The sequence below is a fragment of the Adiantum capillus-veneris genome, chromosome 16, assembly GCF_014529385.1.
Source record: "Adiantum capillus-veneris isolate H3 chromosome 16, ASM1452938v2, whole genome shotgun sequence".
Lineage (NCBI taxonomy): Eukaryota > Viridiplantae > Streptophyta > Polypodiopsida > Polypodiales > Pteridaceae > Adiantum > Adiantum capillus-veneris.
In genome coordinates, this window is record NC_140946.1 from 2,191,624 (window position 1) to 2,203,761 (window position 12,138).

At 41.9% G+C, this 12,138-nt stretch overlaps 1 non-coding gene across 1 annotated transcript; it reads right to left on the minus strand.

The window, feature by feature from the left end:
• Positions 1-2,398: 2,398 nt before the first annotated feature.
• LOC147438451 (U5 spliceosomal RNA) lies at positions 2,399-2,523 on the minus strand. Its single transcript, XR_015184691.1, has one exon. It is a non-coding gene; the product is annotated as a U5 spliceosomal RNA (small nuclear RNA).
• Between the last annotated feature and the right edge of the window lie 9,615 nt (positions 2,524-12,138).

Consider the following 12,138-nt stretch of genomic DNA (forward strand, 5'->3'; position numbering starts at 1 on the left):
GCCTGAACTTGATGTGAAAATTGCCCAAAATGAGGAAAAATTGGATGAGACCAGCGTGTGCTATATATCACAACCCGCAACAGATTGTATGGGACCTGTTATGCAATTATTGGCGCTGACAAAATTTTTGCACAAAATGACAAAATTGCCTGTGTAGACTTGGCTGTAGTGGAAACGGAGGTTGAAATAAGCACGAATTAGAAAAATTTGAGCAACTAAGCTCTTTGAGCTTACCCAAATTTTTTGTCTACCTCTGAAGGCTTGCCAAAGCTCACAAAAATTGGAGAAAGTGAGCAGGTATGTGCTGGAGCTGTTGGCGACTAAGCCCGGGAGGACACTGCTCCAGACGGAGAACGCGGTGGCCTTGCAAAATAGAGAAAATAAGATATTGCAAGCCATAAATTGACAAAACTAAATACGTGACAACCATCCTTGCACATATTCCATGCCATACGCAACATAGAGAGTCATAAAGCGAGAGAGAGTAGAAGAGGACGTGCAGATGTGTCTCCTAGATCAGAGTGCCACACCGGCATGACAAGAGAGAAGAGAGGAGGGGAGAGAAGAAACACGCACGCATTGGGTACAATCTCCCCCTGTGCAAAAGTGAGCATTTCCCTCTTGCACATATTTATTTATAGATTCTTCAATGCTAAAAAATGAATACACATTTCCCGACCGGATTTAAATGGCCTTAGCTCATAAAGAGCATTTAAATAATGAAAAGTCCATAAAGATGATATCCTTTTGCATAACCCTTAGCCTTTTTCCACGTGTTAGCTGCATAAAATATCATAATATCAATTTAATAACATACCTTTTGTTGAAAAGCAATTGTCCTCAGTTGCGAAGATAAAAATCTGCAAACAATACTCGTCAAAAATAGTGATTAGAAATCTGTATCAAAACTATCACACAGTAAAAGAAAAATTCTTAAAATTAGACAACATTGCTTATGCCTGCCGTCATCCACATACTACCTATTCTAGTGTCCCATACCACTAGAATAAGCAGTATATGTCATACCCCGATGAATCAGGATATCATTGGTCACACTCATCATAATCAATTCTCATCAATCTCAAATCCAATTCCATAAATACTATCGCGACAACCCACAAAAATTTAAGTCCAAATATCTGTCACAACATATATCTATTTTACATCCAAAATCCAAATATCCAAATCCAAAATCCCCAGGTAACAAAATCATACCAGTTACAGTGGTGGCCAATCCACTGCAGTATGATTTTGTGATCGGTGTTGCCTCAGCCGACGAATCAGCTACACCAATGAAACGTGCTGTCTAAATCGACGAATCTACACTAATGCTGCCTAAATCGACGAACGTGCATTTGGGATAAGTTTAAACATCATGAATCTGTAATTTATCAATGTGCTGCGTAAATCGATGAATCTTCACCAAGATGAGTATCTACACACTGCCTAAATCGGCGATTCTGTGTGCACATGACCAACGGACTAGACAAGACATAAAATATAAAAATATCTACTATTTGTTTGACACCACTTTGGGGGATAGTGGAATAGCAAAGTACTTACAAACTCTTGTTTATAATGGAAAACACCTTAGCTCATGTGAGGAGCTATATAATATCAAATGACCTTAATAAAAATTCCATCCAGTACAAAATTTAAGCCATGATATGAGAGATGGCTAGGGTGATAGCTCAAGATAACCTGAAAAGAGAAAAGAGGTAGTGGAGGTACTTACCTGGATAATAGACCGTATTTAAAAATGTTGGACCAGTGTGTCATGTAGAGAGAGATACAAATAAGAGAAAGTTGTGACTGTCAAATCTTCACCAAAGGATAGTTAACAAATCGAAAATGTGTGAATGATGTGTTAATAATTTGGCCATGAAATAAAATAATATTTCTCATATCTAGAATTTATTAAGGTTACTTTTAGGTCTAAAGATACATAGATAGATCTTACTTATCAGGGATAATTGAAATGATGTTTCAAGAGGGGTATTATCAAGATGCATTAAGGAGTGTCATGCCTGGAGTTTGATATGAGAACATTGTATTTAGATTTATCTGCAAAACTTTTCTAAAAAACAAAGCACTAAAAACAATTGCTTGTTAAATTTAAGAAGACGTTTAATAATTGCATATCAAATGCATTAACATTTGAAACACCATGAAGGAAAAATTTGATAAAAGTAGACAACTTGAAGTACAAATGAGCAGATAAGAGAGGTGTTATCTAAATTTACAGGGTGGTTTGTAAGATTAGGATGACCTGTGGATATCTGTCATCAGATAAAGTGAGGCCACACTCAATGTATAAATTTAGGATAAGTCAAAGTCTGGTCTACTAAAGTAGTTGGCCTCAAATTCTGGCGTAGAGGTAAATATCCTCCAGTAAACATAGTTCTCTGCGAGGGGGTCCCTACCAAAAATTCCAAGTATGGTGCTTCAGCTCGATCGAGTGCACGGTATTCTTTATAAGTAAAAGGCGAAAGAATAGTTTGCTATGTGCTCAACCCGCACCGTGCATACAAGTCAATAAGGGTGTTCCGAATTCCCAAATCTGACTCTAGTCCATTCCTGAAGACATAGTCATATAGAAGCCTGCCCCACTTTAACACACCCATGCCACCACAAGCTTTCAAAATGGATAAAAGTATTACTAAATCAGACTCTACCTCCTTCTCCAACATCCTTGGAAAGCAAAGAAGAACTGAAACGCATGTCTCTTGTTGTGTATCTCCAGCTCAAGTCGCTGGTGAAAGACATCCATGTGGAGAAAATCTAAGAAACCACACCTTGGGGGCACTAATGAATTCTTTGCATATTGTCCTCACTCATTGTAGCTTACTAAAGGCCAACCTCCTCATATAAATAAAATATAAAACATTTGAAAAGGCTTGATTATCAACATTCTTCCAAGTAAACCACTCTTTTGAGCACCAGCCGCTTAGAATATATGCCCCTTTAGTGTTTAGGGGAGAATTCTGTTTGCATCAGCAGCAAAGAAGAGTAATACATTCCACATTGTTTTATCAACTAAAAAGCCACACTATCCAGCTGCATACCTAGTCAACTCTCCAAGATTAAAAGCGGTAGCCTCTAGTAGTACCAAGTACCCTCTCCAATAATAAAGCCAATAATAAACCTATTTCACATTTTTCCAAACCTGAATCCCATCGCCAGTGCTCCACTGGTCCCGTTGGTGACAAATATGCTGGCATCATTGCAAGTAAGTTGTTCAATTGCATGTCTAAGAACTACAAAATCTGATCCATCTGCTAAATAAACTCCAGCAAACACGATGTGTTTTGCCTGCTTAAAACCAGGCAGAGGTGTCACTGAGGTTTGAACATGATGTAAGGTGTCCCCAACTCGTGCTTCATGGGTGGATCTCATTCCGGTAACAATGTACCCTACTTGACCAGTCAATAGCAGTCCAGTAGGTGTAAGCTCTGGATGCATAATCCCTACATCCATGACTTCATAACTTTGCATTGTAGTCGTTGATGCGCCTATCTTGTCCCCCTTTCGGAACATACTAGCAACATGGCAAATGACACCCCTGTCTCATCATAATGAGAATCAAGAAGCAACATACGTAATGGAGAAGCAATCAATCCTTTTGGAGTAGGGATCCTCTAAAAAACAGTAGGTAAAACTTTTGTGCCCTCATCGGTCGAGTTTTGTGTGTTTTACTATTTTCGAAAGTCGGTTCGGTGATTTTGTCGTAATTGGCATTTTTGGTAAAATTTGTTTCTTTTGGCTTGCTTGTGCATGCCGAAAGTGTTCGAATGCAATTATCGATGATTTTTTGAGGTTTATGGGATTTTTTGAGATTTTTTTGGGATTTTTTGATTTTTCAAAATTTCGAGTGATTTTTAACGTTTTTGTCTATTTTCGAGGTAATTTTGGCATTTTCCAACATGTAAAAAATTAAAATGAGAAAAATTGGTTCCAACTCGAGCCGGAGGATGTTCACAAGCTTCAGTGTGTGCTGTAGCAAATTTTCGGCATTCATGCGGATTCTGAGATGAAATTTTGAACTTTTCGACGTGAGACTCGACTTCGACGATTTGTTTAGGTGAGAACTACCTCTTGTGGTGATTAAAGGTAAATAGATAAAAAAAGACCCCTCCTCCCAATGCATTTTACGTCCCATTCTCTCTCTCTCTCTCTCTCTCTCTCTCTCTCCTTGCTCAAGTAGGACCCACCTCAGTCTCTCTCTTTGGGGCAGTCCTCTCCTCTCTGAGCTCTCTCTCTCTCAATTTCCTCTTGTAGGCTCGCTGGCACCACTTGGTCGTTGGCGCTTGCAGACACACCAACTCCCCCCCCCCCCGCCCCGCCCCCCCCCCTCTCTCTCTCCCTCTCTCCGTGTAGAGGCATCCTCCTATAGCGCGTGCCAAAAACATTCAGTCTCTCTCTCTCTCTCTCTCTCTCTCTCTCCCCCCCCCCCCCCCGTGTAGAGGCACCGTCCTATAGCGCGTGCCACACATGACCACTCTCTCCATCTCTTTCTTTTGCTTGCTGCAGAACGCCAGGCCAACAGCACCGATAATCTCTCTCTCTCTCTCTCTCTCTCCCTCTCCGTAAAGCGCCAGGGCGCCGCCTTCTCCCACTCTCCCTCTGCTCTGTACACTTCTTCCGCCATCAGCGCTGACCACTCACTTCCTCTCTCGGCGTGCTCATCATTGCTGCAAGCGGTCGTCGCCGCCATTGCTGTAGCCAGGTAAGCAGGTAAGTTGGTTAATTTAAGTATTTTTATTTTTTATTTTATTCTGTGTTTATTCATTAAGAAAAACAAACAAATGAAACAAAACTAGAGTGCTTCGTCAACCTGTATACTGGTACAAGCCTTCAAGGCGACTGCAATTAGAGAGCAAGCACTGAACAAGAGTATAGATCCGTAAAGAAGATTGTCGAAATGAAAAGAGAGAGAGAGAGAGAGAGAGAGAGAGAGCACACATTATTTGATTTGCACAAATCTTCTTACGCCAAGTGAGTGTAAGTGACTGAAACGATTTGATGAAAATAGTATGCCAAAAAGTTGAGGAATTATGAACGGAACATTGTATGTAGCATGCAATGATTTCTTTACAATGAAATGGACAAATCTTCTGTGGAGAAGAGGAGGAGGACTATATCGGTAAGATGCTCTTCAGAGTTGCGCGTGTGGGAAACTGGTTGACAGAAAAATAGCGCGACACGAATTGTTTAGCTGATTGAAGGTGACTGGGGACCACGTTAGAGTAATTTAATTCTATGGTCTCGAGTAGGCCGAGCACGTCTGCAATCTGTACGAACAACATACAATGGTGTTTTGTGAAGCAACTAGCCAGCAAGGCGATGTCGATGCTGATTTGTCGACTGAGTGTATCCTAAGTGATGTAATGTGGATGCCATGGGGTAGGTGGTTGAGCTGGCCATGGAATGAACTCGCTCCATTTATGTATGTAGTGTTTGATGACCGGCCCGTTCTTGCAAATGTGGGTAAAGACAATATTGGAACTTGTACATTGCAGTCTCAAATTCTGCTTGCTGCTCAATCAAATCAGCTGGAATTGGCCTACCCATTCTAAACTGAAAAGAAAAGACATTTAAATCAAAACAGTTGATAAGTTTTCATGTCTGCCATAGTTTGAATGGAAACAAAAAGACATTGTTGTAGGCAATGATCAAAGTTATGTGACAAAGACAGTGAACAAAACAATGAAATGAAGACGGCAGAAGTTCACAGCTATACCTTCTTGTTTTATTTCAAAAAATAATATTTTCTCAACCTTGGTGGATGTCCAGAACAAACGTTATAACCTAATGTAGTTGTTGTCTTGCGTTGTTTAATATAGAAATATTCTAAGTTTCTAGCTTTATGAATATTGGTACTGGTTGCTAAAGTGATAATTTCAAAATTGTCCTCGAAAGGAATGTGTGTCTGCATGTCCGCTCGCATTCTCTTCGAAGGATTGCGCTTGTGCTGGCCAATGCGTTTATGGATGTTATTCGTAACTCCGATATATCTCCTATCGTTCTTCGTACAACGTATACTGTAGACTATGTATTCTTCCTGCGACGCTGCTTTTTCTGGGGTGGAAGGCCGATGCTTGTCTCTGGTTGTTGATGAGTGTCTAAATCTGCAGTACATCTAGATTGGTTAGGTCAATAAAAAAATGACAGTGCTACGGAGAAGTGAATGGAAGCTAGTGATACTTGTTATCCATACTTGCCTTGGTCTGTTGCAACTGGCTTGTATGGGGAGGCTAGTTGTCCATAATTTATTGCCTTGTGTTCGCTGTAGTGCCATGCTACCTTTTGGATTGTGATAGGTGGATTATTTGCGTTGTGCGTGTGGTTTGCCGAAGTCATGAAATTTGTCAAGATAGCGGCACATTTTTCTTGAGTAGCTTTTGAAAGTTCAGCCAAGTCAATGTTGTAACCAAACCGCAGCTGCTCCATCGCGTACAATGTAATTCCTTCAATTTTTGTGTCGAGGAGTTGTTGTGCTTCAAAATTACGCAACATACTCTCATCATCCTCGTACTGGATATCAAGCTCTTCAAGTATTTGCTTCATGAGACCTGCAGGATGTAGGAGCAAGCTTGTTAGCACGACAGATAGAAGGCATTATATTTTCCTATTCTAATAGTACCTGTTGTCATCCTTTCTGTGTTTGGTGTGGCCATCGTTTGGTCTAGAGCTTTATATCTTGTTCCTATATCTAATAGTACCTGTTGTCATCCTTTCTGTGTTTGGTGTGGCCATCGTTTGGTCTAGAGCTTTATATCTTGCGTCGCACTTATTCATGAAGTTGCGACGTTCTTGAAAAGTATGGAACCCCTCAATATACGCATGGGGTTTCTGTCCTGCTGAGTTTGCCAATCTCATTTGCTTAGTCGTGAGGTAAAATCTCTTAGGTTGTATCGCTGGTTGCGTTTCCTTTGCGTTGTTCGTGTATTGCTTGAAGAGCTGTACAACAAAACGAGTGATTGATTTGCATGTGTATACACAGGCAGATGCAAGATCAAAGAAGCGTGCAAAATGTACCGTGTTGTGATCCATTGTTTGATTCAGTTTCCTGCACGTTAAAAAAATTATTTTGATGACATCTTGCAATATTTTTGAAGCATAAGATCTGACAAACGTTTAAACACAAATGAATGAAGTGAAAAAGGGAAGAGCAGTAAATTTACAGAAGGTGGATCAGAGTGAGCAGGGGTGATAGGGAAGGTGTCTCAGCAGTGCAACATATTGAACATGAGAAGTCCACAGAAGAGAAGACAAGCAGTTAAACAAAACTTCCTGATTTATATAAAAGGCAGTTACAAGGCGATTTCATATGTTTAATAGAAACAGGAATTGATACTGAAGAGGGCGTAGGAAACATTCCCGGCTAGAAGTTCAAAAATCTAGATGGTGTGAACATCTCTGGCATAGGTAGCTCTAGTAGATATAACCGGGTTCGCTCAATGACGCGTGATAGCATCATGTATAGAAGGCCAGGGGCGAAAACTTCTTTTACAATGAGCAAGACGTTGGAGTTGATTGTTGCGCCTTGGGACTTGTGTCCAGTCATAGCGTAGGCGAGAGCTAGTGGGAATGTGGATTTATGGTACCAGTGCCCATTAAATATCCGTGTGCTATTCTTGGAACGTCGAAGCGTAAGTTCCTGTTTGGATGTGTCGAGTGTGACTTTGATTGCTTTGACGTATCCTTCTTCATCTTGGAGGATTTCGTCCACACGACATAGTGATCCATTGGCTGCTCCAATTGTTAAGTCTATGTTCTCTGTTATCAGTGCCTTTGCTCCTTCTGCTATTCTGTCAATTGCGTACGTGGAAGTCGGGATCTTCAAGCCATACTTGGAGCTCAGGGACGTTGTGTGCGTTTGTCTTGAGGCCGATTCGGATGATGTGACTATGCCGATGGAAGCGTTCAAAGAGAAGGTTATTATAATATCGAGCGTCACTCTTGTGTGTGCAAATGATTTTAATATTCCTATCCATGTGTTGCTCTATTTGATCCTGCGTTATGATGCGGTCACCGAGCGCATTGTGGATATCTTTCTTTGTGGGGAGCCCGACTCTTACTGTATTGAGGAACTCTATGAAAGAGATATCTTTTGCATGGCGCACTGAGCAAGACATAATGTACGTAGTAGCAGTGGACCAATAAGTGGAGCTTGTGATGTGGCATGAGTAGCAATGATCACTTTGATTCCTGCATACCGACGGCAACTGTGCCAAATCACCGAACAAGAAGAGCTTTTTATCTTTGAATGGATCTAGCAGTGTGTCGTTGGTGACATTCACAATTTGTCGTACTATGAGATCAAAAGTTTGCTTTGTCAACATAGAAATCTCGTCTATGATAATCGTGTCTGCTTCTTTGATACTGACGTATCTGTCATCAGTTTTGGAGATTGATAGGGGATACTGCTGTGTGCGCACCAGTATCTTGAATTGGTAATGGAAAGTTGTTGCAATGCTGCTTAAGCTCGTGGCCGCTGCACCAGTCGAAGCAGCGAGTGTGACAGTTTTCCCTTGCATTATGAGTTGGCTTGTGATATATCTTATGAGGAAGCTTTTGCCATTGCTAGGAGTGCCTGTGATCACATGCACACCACCCTTTGCTGCTGTGAGCTTCTTGTAGATCTCTGATTGTTCAGATGTCAGTGACGCATTCTGGACGTTTTGAAGCTCGTTTAGAAGGGCAGAGATACGAGAAGTCGTGTCCTGTTGCTCGTAGTCTGTTTGCACATATGGAGATTGAAATGAGGTAGCCTTTGTTGAGGATGTCTTCTGTAGTATCATATTCTGAAATTGGTGCGTTTGATCTGTCGTGAGCATATTTCGTTGTGTATACTCTATGATGTACATCTCAAGGTCCTCATCTGTCAGTATCAAATTTCTAAGTTTGCACTCAAGATAGTATGACCTGGAGGTGTTCTCCGGTGAGAGCAGCTGGGATTCATTTCTGAAGGTGATCCTCTTTAGCAGCACAATGTAAAAGAAAGCCTCCGGATGATGCCCTGGGTGGAAGTATGTGAAACGGACCATTCGGTGTTGCTGCTCTAGCGATTGGCCGTAGGTGTTCACCTCTGAAATATTTTTTTTTCCTTTTTTTCCCTTCGTCACTTTGTAATTCTTGTGGAAGTCGTAGAACGTAAGATTCTCCAGACTTTGTGGTCGTGCGCAGTACACATCAACAGGGTGCAGCACGACATCATTGTTGTGAGAAATGATTCGTTGTCGTAGTGCCAGGGGTGATGAGTCGACGTATTGGACGGTGTCACTCTTTGAAATGATTGGGATTTGCAAACAATTTAATGCCACTTATGTTGCTGAGATAGGCTTCGACAGTAAAGAGGCTGAGATCAGCTTCAATTTCACAGTGTCAAGGCCACCTAGGCCTAAGCGCTCTGCATCTTCTGAGCGGATGATGAGATGGCCCATTGGTTCAGTTTTGAGTGCATACTTTAGGAGGTAATAGGACAATGTTGAATTGGTGACCCGATGTATAGTCATATGTGCACCCCATAGCAGAAGCAGTGTAGGGTGGTATGGTACAACATTTCTCTCTTCATGCCGGGGCCTGAAGTATTGCCATCTATGATTTTGCTCGTTGAAGACTGGGTTTGGGTTTGGCTGCGCATGAAATGGAAAACCGTGTTTACATACTCCATCTCTTTGACCGTGGTAACAACTTGTACGACACTTGTGAAGTTGTTTCCTGAGCACGAGTTATCGGAGCGGCCCACTTCTGGCAAAACCACAGTGCTGGTTTCTTGCGGGATGTATGCAGTTATCTCAGTAGATAGTTGCTCTTTGTCTTCTTCATGCATCCACAGCATGACATGAGCATGCAGTGATCCTCTATTTTGGACCTCATATCTAACCAAGTGGTGTTGCACACGGCCCAACACACCTTTTGCAAGTATATATTTGGACATAAGCATTTGGAATTTAGTGTGGAAGGTGAGGGCGCATTCGACCGGGCAGTCTGTCCAAGTGAAGGAGGCGTTCAAATGACGTGCAATTAGCTCGATCGTGTCAATCTCGGGCCATCTTGTGTCTGTGACCTCATCGGCAGTGAAAGTCAAGAAGAAATCAGGCATTCCCCATTTGTCCACTATTGCTATCAAGTCCTTTAGGTTCTTGCGGTGCCACGAGCAGGAGCCTGGCATGCTGGAAGGGGTGTTGTACCGAAGCACATGTCTCACAGTGTCCTCGTCAGTTGCTGTACGATTGGCCTTCTTGTAGTTGTCAATGTCCCTTTGCAACAAGCTCGTGTGTGTATTGTTAGCCAACATAAGAGCCTGCTTTACTTGGTACATTATGAGTAGGTATGGCTTGTATAGGGTGTAAACGGAGAACAAAATCGATTCACGTATCTTTACATATATACTGAAGTTGATTGTACCATCATATTGGCCTTTCCCGAAAGGAAATAGGAATGGAAACACTGCCGTCTCTATTGTGATGTCGTTCACGGAGCTTGATGCGGCAGGCATGCCATTGGGCTTGAAAGTAACTGTTCTCTCAAGCAATTGTTGACGGCCACGGAGCTGCAGAGAAGCAAATTTGTAAGTATCGCTAGCAGTGAATGCTGTCATAATAATCAATATCTAATTCTCCTAAATGATTTTCTCATATTAAACTGATCATTCAATGTGGGGAGGTACTAGGGGAGAAAAAGCTAGAATATTGGTTAAGCTAGCAGACCGGCCACAGTAGGGATCCAAAGGAGGGAAAATAGGGATCAAAAGGGGGGGCCATCTGCAAAAGAGCCATGTGCAACAATGGACTAAAAAGACCCTAAGGTTCAGCCCATTAAGACTTCCAAAATGGTAAGGTTCCAAAATTCAAAGGTTGTGTCCAAAGGTCAACCCTAGGGAAAATTGGATGCTTAGTGTGTGTACAAAAGTCTTCTTCAAAGCCTACAAAGGAGGGGGAGAGCCCATTTAGTAGGGGATGACAGAGAAAGCCACACACACACACACACACAGGCTCCCTTTACACAAAGGGAATTAGGGACACATGTCAGCTCCCTAGGCCAGATGCCCACAAGGTGTGCCCAATTCCCATTGGAAGACCCTTGAAGTGGACCAATGAGAATTAAGCTAGAGTAAATCTAGTTTTATTAATTTAAAAACATTTAATAAAAGAAACCAATGAGAATTAAGTCTCCTAGAAGACTATTGGGCAGTCTCCCAAGGGGTCCAATGAGCATTCAGGAGCCCAATGGCTTGCCTGATTCCTATTGGCCAGGAGGCAAAGGGATCCAATGAGAGTTTAGTTTAATTATTTAATTACCTAAAGCTCTCACAAAAGGGGAAAGGGGGACACATGTTAGAAGGCTATCACTTATGCTGCTTAACACCCATTGGCTTGACTTGGGGAGGTCCAATGAGGCAAAAGCCAGACCAATTTAGCAGGAAGGGCTCACCCAAGAGAGAGAGGGGGCTGATTTTTGCTTGGCATTGACACACACACACACTCACACTTGACCATGTGTGAAGAAAGAATACTCTATCTCCTCCCAAGCTTTAATGGAGAGCTCATCACCTACTCCAAGCTTGTGAGATAGAAGCCTACATCAACACTCTCTTGGCATGTGGATGCAAATCCAACCAAGAGCCAAGCTTCAATGCATGCTCATCTTCTCTACCAAGCTAATTACTAAGCTAAGCTATGCTAATATGAGTGATTATGTGAGGAGATCTACATCTTTCTCGTAAGATACTCCTTCTTCCTCTCAATCTACTCTCATACCCTGCTAGATCTCACCATCTTCGAAGGTGTGTGAGGTCTTGGGTCTGAGAACGGGGATAATTCAAGTTGTGTTTGATTAAGTGTTTTGCTTAGTGCATGAAGCTTCCATCTTCATTGCACTAGCCAGTCTTGAAGGAACACAAAGAATTGTATTGTACAATGTCTCTCTTGATGGGAGAAACCATAATACAAAGCTTTTTGGAGGGGGGACCGGCTCCATACAAATCCGGTCCTCAACTGTTGTCAATAGCTTAATTTCTCTCTCTTTTGAAAGTATTGTTGATGCTATCTAACTAGGTGTTATGCTTTTTGTTGTGCTCTCCACCCAAGCACTCTTGTAATTCTCATTAGGAATCTATTCTAATGAAATGAC